Source organism: Chelonia mydas, chromosome 18 (assembly GCF_015237465.2).
Source record: "Chelonia mydas isolate rCheMyd1 chromosome 18, rCheMyd1.pri.v2, whole genome shotgun sequence".
In the NCBI taxonomy this organism is placed as follows: domain Eukaryota; kingdom Metazoa; phylum Chordata; order Testudines; family Cheloniidae; genus Chelonia; species Chelonia mydas.
Window position 1 is genome coordinate 12,842,509 of NC_051258.2, and position 14,803 is coordinate 12,857,311.

General features: G+C 43.3%; 1 protein-coding gene across 2 annotated transcripts in view; it reads right to left on the minus strand.

Moving 5' to 3' along the window:
• The window catches only part of PIK3CD (phosphatidylinositol-4,5-bisphosphate 3-kinase catalytic subunit delta), a 66,224-nt gene that overhangs the window by 48,618 nt on the left and 2,803 nt on the right, over nucleotides 1-14,803 (minus strand). Inside the window, exon 1 of one of the 2 annotated variants that reach the window (XM_037881470.2) lies at nucleotides 670-829. The exons of the other annotated variant lie outside the window; for it this stretch is intronic. The gene's annotated coding sequence lies outside the window, so the exon portion shown is untranslated. Of the gene's footprint in view, nucleotides 1-669; nucleotides 830-14,803 lie in introns of those variants that run through there. 2 annotated transcript variants of the gene reach the window in all.

Consider the following 14,803-nt stretch of genomic DNA (forward strand, 5'->3'; position numbering starts at 1 on the left):
TATTTTAAAATCAGAGTCTGACTTTAACTCCATGTCTTCTTGTTGTGTGTCTAGCAAAGGCATCTTAACAATGAACACTTGGTAGGCTTTCATGTTCTCTAGGCAGGGCGACTGAATTCTTGATGGGAGTAATACCATGTAGTGGCCCAGAAAAATCTCAAGCAGCAGGAGTCCGCACACAAGAAAAATGAAATATTCATTTCAGTCCAAAGAACAAGAACATCTGGCATTAAGCAGCCAAAGGGCAGCAGGAGTACATGGGTGCCCAGCTTCCCAAGACCGCTTTGCCTGAGAGGATGGGACCAGCCCACAGGAGCGGAAGGCGGCCCAGCGCTCTGGATTATGACTAAAGGAGGAAGCAGGGAAAGGGACAGCGGGCCCGGCAGCTTTGCCCGCAAGGATGGAGAGAAGGGCAAAGCCGCAGGAACGCCGGCAGGGCCCACCCCCGCCCTAGGGAGCCTGGGGCGGGGAGGCCAGCGAGGGGCAAGGCCGGGGTGCTGCAGAGAGGAGTCCGGGTCGTTTACTGCGGCTCCTTTAACGGGGTGCATGGAAGGGGGCGCAGTGGGGAGCGCTCCCCCCTCCCGCAGGGGTCTGGCTGCGCCCCCCGGCCATAGGGGGCCCCTTTTCCCCCAGAGCATTGGGGGGGGGCTTCCCCCCCTCCCCACTGACCTGACTCGGCCGGCTCCGTGCCCATTCCTGGCCGGGCTCCTGCTCTCCCCGCCCGGCATGAACCCGCTCGCTCGCCCGCCCGCCGCCGGTGTAGCGGCGCGGCTGCAGCCGCCGTCCCCGCCCGGGGAGGGGGAGCGGGGGGCTGGGCCCCCGCGCGCGGCTCCGCCTCTTCCCAGGGATAGGGCAGGGCAGGGAGCGGCGGCAAAGCGCCCAGCTCGGCAGCAAGGGCGCCAGGGGCCGTCTGCAAAGGGCCCGGCCCCAGGGGGGCAAGGACGCCCCGGCAAAGCCCCCACCTGGCAGCTGGGGGCCCAGCTCCTGCAGCACGAAGTCAAGGGGTTACACTGAGCCGGGGTGAGAGCCTGGGCAAACCCAGTGACATCCCCGCCCCAGGCCAGATCTGGCCCTTGAATGCCTGCAAGACCTACCACCCCCAGGAGCATCCCTATCCAGACAGACTCTGACCTGGCCAGGAACTTCCCACAGCAAAGAGAGTCCCCCAGATTACCACAGCACTGATTGCCACAGGAGCCTTGTCAAACTCTACCAGCCTATACTGGTGACTATTGCAGCCTCCATCAGGAGTGGGGCCCTGGCCTGCCAGGTGCTCCTGCAAACACAGAGTGAGGACCATCCACCCTCTACCTTTCAGTGAGCTTGCAGCCTAGCTTAAAGTAAAATGCAACAAAGCAAGTGTGACAAACAACAGAAGGGAACCAGAGAAATTATTTTGAAAGTAATACATTAATTTTTTCCATCATCGTCATCATGACGGTTGAAGGAGAAGGTTTTGTACCATGCACATTTGCAAGTTTGTGCTAGAAATCGAGGGCAATGACTGGCGAGTACCTCTGAGCCTTCCAAGGCCCAAATGTGAGACACAATGTAGCACAAACATCCCGAATCTCTCTCTCACACACACACAAAATTATTCACAGAGCAAACAAACTGATACGGGATTCATTCCTCTATTGAAAATAGCTTTCTATAATCTCAGTTACATGATTTTTCCTAATTACAATTAATTTTCAAAATTAAAAGTGAGGGGACACTAACTCTGCGTGGAAAGTAGGTAACTAAAATGAGTACCATCCATCAAAACGAGATACATTTGAGAGCTTTGTGATAGACACGTACTGTAGCTACTGTTTCATAACAGCTCATTGCATTTAGTCAGTGCCTTCTGTTCAAGGATCTCTCAGTATAAATTGAATGAATCAAGCCCCAGAACACCCCTGGAAGGTTGCCATTATCCCCATTTTACAGATAGGGAAACTGAGGCACAAAGAGTCTGTGACTTGCCTGAGTTGTCAGAGAGAGTCAGTGGCTCTTGGGAGAGATTTTCAAATGCACACATGGCATTTAGGCTACTAATTCTGATGGAAAATTAACGGGAGTTAGATGGCTCACTGCCATATGTGCATTTGAAAATCTCCCGCTCTTACAAGTTCAAAACATATTTTTGACGCATTGGGTGTTAAATAATAAATAGCCAACAACAGAACCCCGATTTCCTGATTCCTGTTTCCTTGCTTAGTTCCCTAATGACCTACCTCTCTATGGTTTGTTTCTATTTATGTTACAATAGTCGATCAGAGTAGAAAGAGAGTAATTCTATGTTATAAATGTTAGAGCATTATCCCACTCTCACTGTTATCAGCTCTTGTGATTTTACCATGAATCTCACAACACTTGATGTTTTTCTTGAAGTCCCAGACTCCTGGAAGTGTGTGACTGAGCAAGAATCCCCAAAATATCCCCAAGATATTTTTTAAAAATATCTCATCATTTTTTACATTTGGGGTTGGTAGTACCAAAACCTTAGCATAAGTACAAAATGTCACTATCAATCATAGAGTTAGACAGAACATCTTGTCTTTAATATTGTTTAAATCCAGATATCACATTTTATTCCGACCTTTTTAAATTCTGAGCCTCTCAGTTTTAAACCATAGGCCCTGACATGTATTGAGATATTTTTAACAGACAGTTTACAGGAATTCTGGTTTCTGTTCTGCTTTTTTGTAACAGCCTTTCTATTCATTATTTTTGCCTATCACATGTGCAGCAGTACATGGCAACAACATGGGCTTGTGGCAGTATATGGTAACAACAAAACACTTGCCAGCGGGGCCCACATGACACTGGACAAAGAAAAGTGGGCTGTGGGAGACAGGGGAGTTGAAAGGAGAAAAAAAAAATAGTTACAGTCCCACACTGGTAAGACCCTAAGAACTCCAGGACAGCAAGAGAAAGGAGTGGTAAGTTTTGGTTTGCTCTCTATTCCATATTACTCCAGTAACTCAAGAGTTAATTCTTTTATAGAGACCAAAAGAATACTTAGGGCTTCAGAAAAAACATAGAAGACATGGTCCATTGCCCCAGAGAATGTACAAGCTAAATTTTACAAAGATGACATAGTAAGTTAGGATAACAAATCAGTAGGAAGGGGATGTGATGTGAAAGGATCATGTTGTTACTTGGCGAATACACATGGTCTGAGCCAAGTCCATTTAGCTACTGTGTTCCTGTTTATTAAACATTCCTGAAAACAGAATCATACATTGTTACAACTACTGTTCAAGTCTACACCTGTGTTTAACTGATTATTCTGGAGACTGAGCAAGTGTGAAAGAAGTGTGGTAGTTTCTAAACTGGGGACAAAATTTATTTTATATGCACATAGCCACAAGCGAGAACATTAAAAGCAAAACAAAAAGACCCACCTTTTTGTGAGCAACATTAAAGACACCATTTGTTTGCCTGACTGGGTTTTATGATAGAAGAAGCTACTGGTGTGGGCCAGGAAGAAAGGATTAATGAAAACCCTCCAACTCATGCTGTTGTTGGCCCATATTGCAAGATACCTTGACTTGAGTCCTTCTGGTATAAACAAGGCCCTGAGCTCAGCTCCCCCACCTACAGAAAATGAAACACAGTAAGTACGTGTGTTGGATCATGGGCTGCTGCTGCATGATCACCAAAGTCAAATCGAGAGTATATTTTCAAGGCAGGAGACACCTATCTTGTGACCACAGGTGGGTATGACTATATGTATTACACCCTCCTCTTTGAATTTGTTCTCCTCTTACACCAAATCTAGTCCAAGCCTTTTGTCTTCATCATCAAGGCCTTTCACAGCTCTTTCCCTCCATATTTATCCACTAGCCTCTTTTCACATTGCTCTCTACCCTTTCTGTTCCAAACAATGATGTCAGCCATAACCACCTGCTCATTTGCTTTTCCCACAACACCCCATATGCACAGAACATGTTCTGTGAACGGATCCATATAGCTGCTAACCTGCCTTCCTTCAAATCCCTTCTCAAGACCAATTTCTGCTGTGAAGCTTACAATAAACTCATCCAATGTTTAAAGGTTAGACAGAGCAGGCAGGCAGGGGCAGCTGAAGAACATTATTACAGCTCAGCTCCAAGTACTGCTAGCAAGAGTGCTCTCAGCTACCATGGCGGAACATGGGGAGAGAAATGACATATGGGCTCCCAGGACCCAACCCCTATAGGGATTTATAAAAGTATCACATATAATTTTATTTATAACCTGTACACAGAACTGCCAGTGTCAAAGCTCCAATAGCCAGGAGTTTAAAAAAAACAAACCCAAAAAAACACAAAAAAAACCACAACCACATTTAATTGCACCACAAAGCAAACAGGAAGCCATCACACTCTTTGGAGAATTGCTACTATTTTCTCCATGGGGTTAACACCATTAAACAGGCTGGCAACCACATTCTGCATCAGCTGTAATTTCCAGTGGATCTGCAAGGGTAGCTGGTTCCCACTCTAATTTAAGCACGATATAAGATCTAGGTAATAAATAAATAAATCATTATTATTATTGAAGTCAAAAGAGTGGTTTTGCCACTGGATTCGTAGCAGGGTCAGGCTTGCGTAGGGTGAGCAGGAGGTCAGGCTAGATGATCATGATGGTCCCGTCTGACCTTAAAGTCTATGAGTGCATTACAATAACGCAATCTGGAAGTCACAGAGGCAAGACGTCCACTACCTTGTCAGCTCACCTCTCAGAGTACAAACACACAGAAGATAAGGTCCTTCTTCAGAGGAGCTTACAGCCAGCCAATGGACAGTACACCAGTACTGGTATTTTAAGATATGATGACCATTATTCTAGATTCTCTTTTCCCATCCTCAAGTTGAGTCTCTGCAATCGGTTCTAGTGTCACACTGCTGCCTTTTACATCCATTCTTAATTTGGAGCACCACACGGTCTCTCCTGGGTCAGGAACATAAACACAGAGCAGAGCCTAAGAGAGTTGCCTGCAAATCTTAGGACTTTACTGTGTTCTTCTATACCAGATGTTAGGGGGAAGGAATAGTTAGCATGTATATACGAAAAAGAAAAGGAGTACTTGTGGCACCTTAGACACTAACAAATTTATTTGAGCATCCAATGAAGTAAGCTGTAGCTCACGAAAGCTCATGCTCAAATAAATTTGTTAGTCTCTAAGGTGCCACAAGTCCTCCTGTTCTTTTTATAGTGATATAGACATACAGATAAGTTGGAAGTTACCATACAAAGTGTGAGAGGCTAATTAATTAAGATGAGCTATTATCAGCAGGAGAAAAAAACTTTTGTAGTGATAATCAAGATGGCCCATTTAGACAGTTGACAGGAAGGTGTGAGGATACTTAACTTAAGGAAATACAAAAGGAGTACTTGTGGCACCTTAGAAACTAACCAATTTATTTGAGCATAAGCTTTCGTGAGCTACATGCATCCGATGAAGTGAGCTGTAGCTCACGAAAGCTTATGCTCAAATAAATTGGTTAGTCTCTAAGGTGCCACAAGTACTCCTTTTCTTTTTGCGAATACAGACTAACACGGCTGCTACTCTGAAACCTGTCATGTATATACTGTAGCACTTTTCTTCCTCAGACTGCTATGAACATTCATTCTCACATTTACGGCTTCCCTATTCTCCACCTTTAAGCACCTAAAATGCCACAGCAGAGCAGTCCAATGAGGACTTTACAGGAAGCTTCATACATGAACTTTTTTAGACAGTCCCTGCAGAAAGCAGTAAGAAGGTGGAGCTAATTTAATCCCACCTCCACCTCCCAGACCAGACTATTTAATGATACAGGAAAAAATAACTATTAATGGGACTGAACTAGAACTCAGATCCATAGAATATCAGGGTTGGAAGGGACCTCACAAGGTCATCTAGTCCAACTGCCTGCTCAAAGCAGGACCAATCCCCAATTTTTGCCCCAGAACGCTAAATGGCCCCCTCAAGGACTGAACTCACAACGCTGGGTTTAGCAGGCCAATGCTCAAACCACTGAGCTATCCCTTCGCCTTTAGGGAAGTTCAGATCTGGCTCCAAAATTTGAATTTTGAATTACCACATTAGTGATAGCACACAACAAATCAGAGGCATCATCAGAACAAATGCTCATTGGCTGGTTATACCCCCAAAAGCAAGACACTTACCAACCAACTAACAAAAGCTGCTGGCTTTACAAGCTAATTTTTTCATAGGTGAGGGTGTCCATAATCTGCACTACACCAATGTGCAAAAAAACCAAAAACCAACACTTTTCCTTTACCGCTCTCAAAGTATTCTAAAAAGTGAGTAATCATTGTAACCTTCCCCCCCTACACACACCCTTTTTCTAAACAGAGGGGGAAATGAAGCCACAAAGAAGTGACTTGCCCCTAAAATCATAGAGGCAGACAGCAAAAGAGTGAAAAATAGAACCAAGGTCTTGAGTGCCCATCCAGTGCCCCAGCCACAGAGCTATGGTGCCTGTTTTGTTTTACAGCGGTATAAATCCCTTGTACTGGGGAGTAGTGGTAAAATTAAACAAAACCTAACAACTCATAGGATCAAGGAGGTGAGTAGTGAGCGTAGATGAGTAATTAGGGTATTGAGGCAGCAACGGAATGAAATGCGTAACTGGAAGTATTTAAAAGGTGTTGGCTAATGATCGCTTAAGACATGAGTTTGAGAGCAATGAGAAGGAAGATCAGTAGTCCTGAGGGTAAAGCCAGTTGCCACCTGAGAGCGTGTGGATATAGGGAGATTTTTCAAAGCTCATTGTAAAGGATACCAGGGTTAGGTGATGTGAACAGACGGAAAGAAGAGAGCTGCTCTGGGAAGCATGAAAGCTGGCTGCTAAACTGCAGTACATAAAGCTTCCAATTAATTGGTATTATAAAGGAATCTCTCTTTTTGCTGAAAAATCTTTGTTCTAGTTAAAGCAATTGGGAGGCTGCGAGGGGGCAAGGGAGAGAATTCACTGTGGTATGTTCTCAAAGGCAAATGACCTTCTGACCTCTGCAGATGCACCAAGGAACAAAAGGTGAGTTGAGGCAGTCAATCAAAGCACAACCAAAAAGGTATATCTCACGCTGACTACAGTCAGGGAAAGGTCAGGTGACCATGATGAACACCACGAATAGGGACATAAAGGTTACAAGCGTACTCAATGGCTATTCTACAGCTAAGAGGACCATAAGAACTGGCATTTAGTATTTTATTCTGGATTCCATTCTTAGCTGCATTGTGTGGGTCTTCTCTGGGGTGCACGCGGAGCTCCATTACTACCGTTTGCTCATAGGAAGCACGTACACAGAAGCTGGTATTTAGTTCCTTCCGTTCCTCTGTGTTTACTCTTGGGTAACCTTCCCAAGAAGGAGATGTGTTGAATGTGGTCACGATGAAAATGAAAAAAGCAATGGTTATTGCACAGACCAGACTTGGGGTCAGCTGGGTGATCTCACTAGCTTCTGTGCTAGTTTATAATTTTTCCCATGGGGAGGATGCCAGGAGCTCTAGAGAAGCATATATATGGATGATAAGGACTTGGTGGGTTTTTTGTTCATTCACTGGACAAACATCAAAATGGAAACAAAAGAAAGGAATCTTTCCGTGAACTCTGCGGAAAGTGACTGATGGAATAGGGGAAAAAACTCAACAGCAGCAGCAGGTCAGCACCAGGTGCTGGTTGTAACAGAACCAAGCCTATATCCATGGGAGGTTATACAGCACCATGCCACCAGCACACGTACTGGGAAGGACACAGCATGAGCTTCCAATGACCTTGCCTAGATGGAGTCTCATCTAAAAGGCATCCTTGAATCAAAACACATGCTGAAACAAAACAGGATGTAGAAATGGCAGGAAGAAGGAAGGTGAAGACAAGAAAAATACCTTATCTGTCTCAAGGACAGAATGGCACATTTTAGTGTTTATTCCTAGGGGGAAAACAATGCTCAAGTTGTGTGGCTGGATAGTGGACACTGTGGATTTAAAAAGACTACACAATTTACCCCAGCAATATTAGCAGAAGAAAAATAAGCAGCAAGAACTGACCTGAACTAGCTGGAACAAGACAGTTGAGATTCCTATCTTATTGATCACTGATGATAGCACAAGGCTTCTAAAGAAAAAGTCCCCCAAACTTGTTTGGATTAGTAAAATGAGAAAAGAACCATCAGGCCTTGCTTGATACCTCTTTGAATGTAACTTCTGAAACCCTGTTGGAGAAACCAGCTCTGAGTGAGTGTGCCAAAATAGAACGTTAAAGGAAAAAAATAAACTGACTTCTGCATTGATTTTACAGACAGTGGAGCAGCACTTCAGAGCGCAGAGTGGAATTTATTAGCCACATGTTAAAAAAAGGGGTGGAAAAGCCACTGACCCACTTCTATTGATACATGAGGGACTAACAGCATAAGGCATAGTGTCAGTTATTCACTTCTAAAACAAGAGGCAAAACAAGTTTACAAAAAATAATTTAAAAAAAAAAAGTTAGTTTAACCTTTTCACAGAGGGAACTGGGAGTCAGGAGCTCATGAATTCTAATCCCAGGACTGACACTCTGTGACCTTGGGCAAGTCACTTTGCCTGCTTGTGTCTCAGTTTCCCCATATGCAAAATAGGGATGAAACTATTTCCAAATCTCACAGGACTTTTTGTAAGTCTTAATGTCTATACAGTAGTCTGAGATCGTCAAAGGGCAGCGCTGTTGAAATGAAAGCATTAGTATGTGAACACAGAAAATAACATTGTTAATTTCTTTATCCCTTTAGAAATTGTACCAATTTCCCTAACCCTCCCCCCCAGGATAAGAAAGTCAGTAATGCTTCTCACACACACTCCTTTTTTTTTTTGCTGAGGATCTTCAAAGACGCAGGTACTAAACACAACGAGGATTAACAGATGCCACAACTTTCTTTTCAGTGGTTTGCAACCCAAATTTCTTGGGAGTATTTTTGCAGAAAGTAAGTGACCCATAAAACCACAAATTTCCATCATGAGCTGCAACGGCCTGTTCAAATAAACCAAGGTATTTATTCTTAAAATTACTGTTGGAGGATTATATAGCCCTTGTCTGATATCAGCAGTGATGAGGCATTCAATCATCACGTACCCAAAACTCCAGTTGAAGTCAACAGGGTGCACAAGGAATGTAAGAGTGGTTACCCAATGTAAAGCTGGGGCTTCAGAGAAAGCTTGGCTTGTGTTTCAATATTTAAGTTGCCCTTGAAACTCCTAGCTCTGGAATTTTGGGGGTCCTTATTAGCTGTTTCCATTAAGGCCCAGATCTTGGAAGCTCCTTCTGGGGTGGACCCTGATATGCACAGCGCCCTGTTAAACCCATGCAAGTGCAGGTGTCTGCCTGCACAGGACAGCTTGTAGGATTGGGACTTATGGGGCCTGGACAGGTTGCTTGCTTTGGATTGTTAATTAAAAAAACCCAATTAAAGTTCAAGGTGTTTTATGCTGAATTTTTTAAGCAAAGAACCACACCCAGTATGTAACAAACCAAACCAGAAACTATACAGAGTTATGCATGAATGGACAGTTGCTCGTGACAGAGGTTACAAGAAGTTTTCCCACCACCTGAAAAACCACTTATAAGCAGCAAACGCCATTGCATGAGTCATTGATGCCAAAGGGCTGAGGGGGAAGAGGTAGTTATGTGAAAAGACTTTCATTAAAAAAAAAAAAAGTGTTTTGGCAAGACAAAAATTGTTAGTTTAGCTATTAAAAGGATGAAATTTCCATTGGTGAACCAGGGGGAATTTCCACCCAAGAAATTCATGAAGAAGCAGCACATGTTCACACAGCAGCTGGGAAAACTGCAACTGTTGTCCCGGGGGGCAGTGCTGGGAAGAAAAGGAACCATCTTTGGTAACAGAAAGATTTCGTACTCAAACTTTGGTCCAAAAATAAATAAATAAATAAATAAATAAAAAATATTTTTTTTTAAGTTTTTAGTTTATTAAACATATTGTTAAAAATGACAGGTATGTTTCACAGAGGCATAGTTTAAGCAGGAGCGGGAGCAAGGACTCACAAATATTATCACTACTTATATTTATTATGACATGTTGTTTATAATGCAGTAGTGCCCAGTGGCTTTAACCAGGTCAGAGCCCCACTGTGCTAGGCACAAACATATAGTGAATTACATTCCCCATCTCAAAGACCTTTCACCAGCTCTCTTCTGACCACTTCTGTGATTGTGGACAACTCACAAACTTGTTACCTCAGTTTCTCCTTTTGTGAAGTAGGAACAACAGTATTTAACCACCTCACAGCAATGCTGAGAGGAATGTTGTTAATGTTTGTAAAGTGCTTTGCCCCAGTGGTGAGATGATTAGTTTGCACAGATAGAAATAAGACCTAATAGGTTTTCTTTTTTCTTATCTTTCCACCTATGGTACCTCCACCGCCCTACCCACCCTTTTATTTATTTTTTTTAGCCTAAAACAAAATAGTTGCGGTCTTTAGGGACAGCTTTTCTGACATCCTGGTTGTAATAATAGGGACTAATTACTGTGTTACATCTGAAATAAATATTACCCACGCTGATCGGAGATTCTAAACTGTTTGTTGACTAGAACAAACCAAGAATAAAACCACAGACCTGTTTGTGTAACTGTCTCCATACAACTGTAATAATCAACACCAAACTCAGCTGGCACTTTCCAAGAGCTTGGGGAAGTTACTTGAAGGCTTTCTGGTTTGGGCCTGTGACCCCTTGCTCACCACCAGATTCCAGATTGGCAGCTGACAGCCTGCTGGGCTATTAGACAAGGCAACAAGGGAGACCTGTCAACAAAACCAACCGCTTCTTAACATGTACATGGCCTGAATATATTCCTGCAGTAATTTACTATGGCAATGGGGTGGCAAGCTTGGGACATGGAACTTTTAACTGGCTTCTTCCCTTTGACTGCAAATGGCCACACACCCCAATACACAGGACACCTAGTGCATCCCCAACAAGAATACAGAGCTCTTCCCTATATTAGAAGCAGATTATGTAATGACGATATATAGAAAATATGTGCCTACAGGTCTCTCTCTCTCTCTCTCACACACACACATCCCCACCCCCCAGCCAGATATGGAAACTATACAAACTAAGCTATACAGGAGATGCCTGCTAGATATAAATATTGTATCTAAAATATATCAAAAGCCATCCCCACATATGTACCTTTACCATACCCTTTTGGACCAAGTGAAATTTTTCATATCAATAGTTTGCAAATAAGTTTCTCTCTCTTTGCAATGTTGGCACTAGGTGCTGTAAATAAGGCAAATTTCTCTTCTGAAAATATTGTACCACATCACCCCTTGCACACTGCAATATGTACACAAACTTCACTTCTTTCTGTGTTGATAATATAACATATATGCCCCTTATCCAGGGATTTCCCTTCCAAGCCCAGTTTGTCAAGCCACCATCCTCTCGCCATTCAAATCACTCCTCATTATTATCTTCCATGATGCCCACAAAAAGTGATTTAACAATTTTAAAAAATTCTAGCCATCTTTCTCCTCTGAGCTTTCCAGTGAGTCATGTTGTCTGTCTGTCTTTTAGGTCCCGATTTAGAAAAACATTTATGCATATGCTTAACTTTAAGTAAAGTAGGAGCCCCATTAAAGTAATTGGAACTTCACTTAAAGCATATGTTTAAGCTAAATCAAAGTTATCCACTCACACTGATTTAAGTGTTTCCACATGGGATGGTTGCACCCATAGCTAAATCAATTTTAGTGAACTGGTGCAATATGTGTGTAGAGCAGGCCCTTAGAATGTAAACTGCTTGAGGCAGGAACTATGTTCATGTCTGTCTCTTTTACAGCACTGAGCGCACTGCTGGAACTTAAATAGTAAATAATAAATAAATATTTTTTATATTACAGCACTCACAGAGAGCAATCTTATCTAGCGTGTTTACATACCAACTTCTGTTGCATAATCCCCATTTTCACCACATATAAGGACTGGATCTACGCACAAAGTTGCACCAACATAACTAAAAGGGTTTTAATTTACTCCTTTCATTATTTCGGTGCACATCTGTCTGTGGGTGCTCATTTCAGAATACTGCCTTACGTAAAATCAAAACAGGACACTTTTATTCTGAAAAAAAAAAAGTGTCTACACATAAATTTGCAGTGACATAACAAAAGCTGTGAATTAAAACCAATTTTATTATTTTGGTTCAACTTTGAGAGTAGACTGGCCCTGATCATTCTCTAATTTGCCTAGTCATCTGAAAATGTCCATGCCTGGTACCAGAGCAAGTGACTGAAGTTTGAGGAAAATGCCTTCACCTAAACTTTTTTCCACTTTAAATAAAATCAACGACACAGTATAACTACCCCCAACTTGTACACCTTCACATATCCTGCTAAGCCGTCACTTGTCTGGAAAGTTGTAGTGTTTTAAGAGTTAATTTCATTCAACTTTATTTCCACTGGGTCCTCATTAGTTGATTCCTGGACAAGTATAGTACAAGGCAACTCCTGTTTCTTCTATACATATTCTTTAAACAAAAATGACATTCCAAGACTAAGTGGTTAGATGTTCTCTTTTACCTGTGACACCTGGAAGCTGCCTCTCCAGTCCATTCCTACTGGAGGTAACTTCAGAAAAGAGGTCTAAAGTTTGGCTCTGCCCAACTACTGAAAAAGAAGCAACACCTTACAGGTGCCGCAGGAAAGTGCAGGCAGGTCATGCACTAAATGCACAGCAAGTTCATAGCTGTAGACAACCTGAGCTTGCATTTCCTATTGTGTTTCCTTGGTACCTGGCAACAGGAAAAAACAATTCTTGTTCCTCTCCCACAACCCACCTCCAGCTCCGTGTTTAGAACAGATGGTGAAATCACTTCAATGAGCTGCAGAATTTTTTGGGGGACGGGTGGGGAGGGGGGAATTACTTTTTTCCAGCGCAATATTGGGTAAAACAATGAAGGACAAAATCCTTTCCTTGCGTGGTGCTGTGTAATGGGGAAGAAGGCAGTTCCAGCTATACATGAATTACCAGAACAGCCTGAGTGCCTGGGGAATGAGGCTGGTCAGTCTAACAGTGCTGTAGACACTCAAAGCACAGGATTAGGAGAGGGGAGACCTGAATTCTAGTCTCCGTTAGGCCACAGAGTTCTTGTCACTGAAAATCTCCCCTAAGTGAGCTGTTCCAAAGGCGGAAATCGAAACTGTGGAGAGGGGCACCTAACTTCCTCAAGCTCCTTTGAAAATCCCAACCTCAACCTTTCTGTGCCTCAGTTTCCTTGTCTGTTAAAGGGGAATGTAATTAATACAAGGATGCCTAGCAAATGAAGCTGAAGCCCTATCGGCATAGGAGAGACAGGGAAGCTGGCAGGGAGGTCTGTGTTAGTGCTCTGCTCTTTGGAACTCACCTCCTGATTGCATCTAAGCAGCTGGATGGCCTAGTGGTAAGGCTTTTGTCTACCAGGCCAGAGATACTGAGTTCAAACAGCTGCAGTGCTGTATTTGGGTGATTGAAAAGTAAAAATGTAGTCAGGCATGGCCTAGGAGATCAGGCCCTAGACACAGAATCACAAGACTTGAGTTCTATTCCTGCCTCTACCACTGACCTGCTGTATGACTCTGGACAAGTCGCCTGCTTTTCTGTGCATAAGTTAAGTTTATGCCTATATTGCCATACTGGACAGAATGCACCCAGTCTTGGCTGATCTCAGAAGCTAAACTGTCCTGGGCCTGGCTAGTACTTGGATGAGAGACCACCTGAGGATCTCAGGTGCTGTATTTTTTCCTGAGGTACACTTTGTCCTGCCTCAGCACTGGGGGGTTGCACTGGATAACCTCTTGAGAGCCCTTCCAGCCCTACACTTCTATGATTCTATATCTCTGACAGCCTTCAGCGCATGCTGCAAGGACTACTTTTTCCACCAGCCTTGCCCCTGAGAAGCTGGGTAGCGATGGTGTGGGAATTGTGTAGGGAGGATGACTGATTTTTGTCATTGTTATAGCAAACTGTGCTGTTATGAGTCATGGCTGCATAAAGACTCAGGATGAAACTCCACAGAAAGAGTCAATTACCTCTTGCATTAAATGCACCCTGACAGTTGTTAAGAGGTCTGTATACTGTGATGCAGTTGGAGCGTCTCTGTAATAATTTACAAATGCTGTATATTGACCAGGTAATGGGGAGGTTTACTGGACACATATATTGGTGTAGTTTAATAGGGGGCTATAAGGAAAAACATAGAGGAAGGAAAAAGAATGGCTCCAGACACGGATCTTCTCTGCAAACACATGACGGTTGTTAAGATACAAAGCCAGGAAAAGGCCTGGGAGACAGAATGTCCAAAGGAGTACAGCAGTTTAAAAAGGAACACTCAGTGGGGACTTGTATGGGGGAATCTGACTGACACACAGGCATCTGCTGGGATGTCTGAAGGAGCGAGGCCAGCCCCAGTTGCTACCCAGGAATTGTAAGACTTTAGGTAAGGGAGATGTGTGCAGACTGGTGGTTGTTTTCAAATCTTTCTCTCTCTAATACTTTGTTCCTACTGTTAAAATAGACACTATTTCAGTTTTAAGAAGGCTGTCTGATCACTGGTCACAGACTCCCACAGGAAAGAACTGCAGGTGTCTGAACCCAGTTGGTCCTACTGGGTAAGTACAGTGGATACACAAAGTACTGTAGGAGAATTGTGGAATTCTGCCCCAGAATAGGTAAAGGCATGGGGCCTGACACCTGGTAAGGTGCATGAAAGGGGACACAGTTGCAGACAGCCCTGTAACCAGCACTCTCCTTTGCTTAAATCAGCAGCCATACCTTTTTTGAGGTTC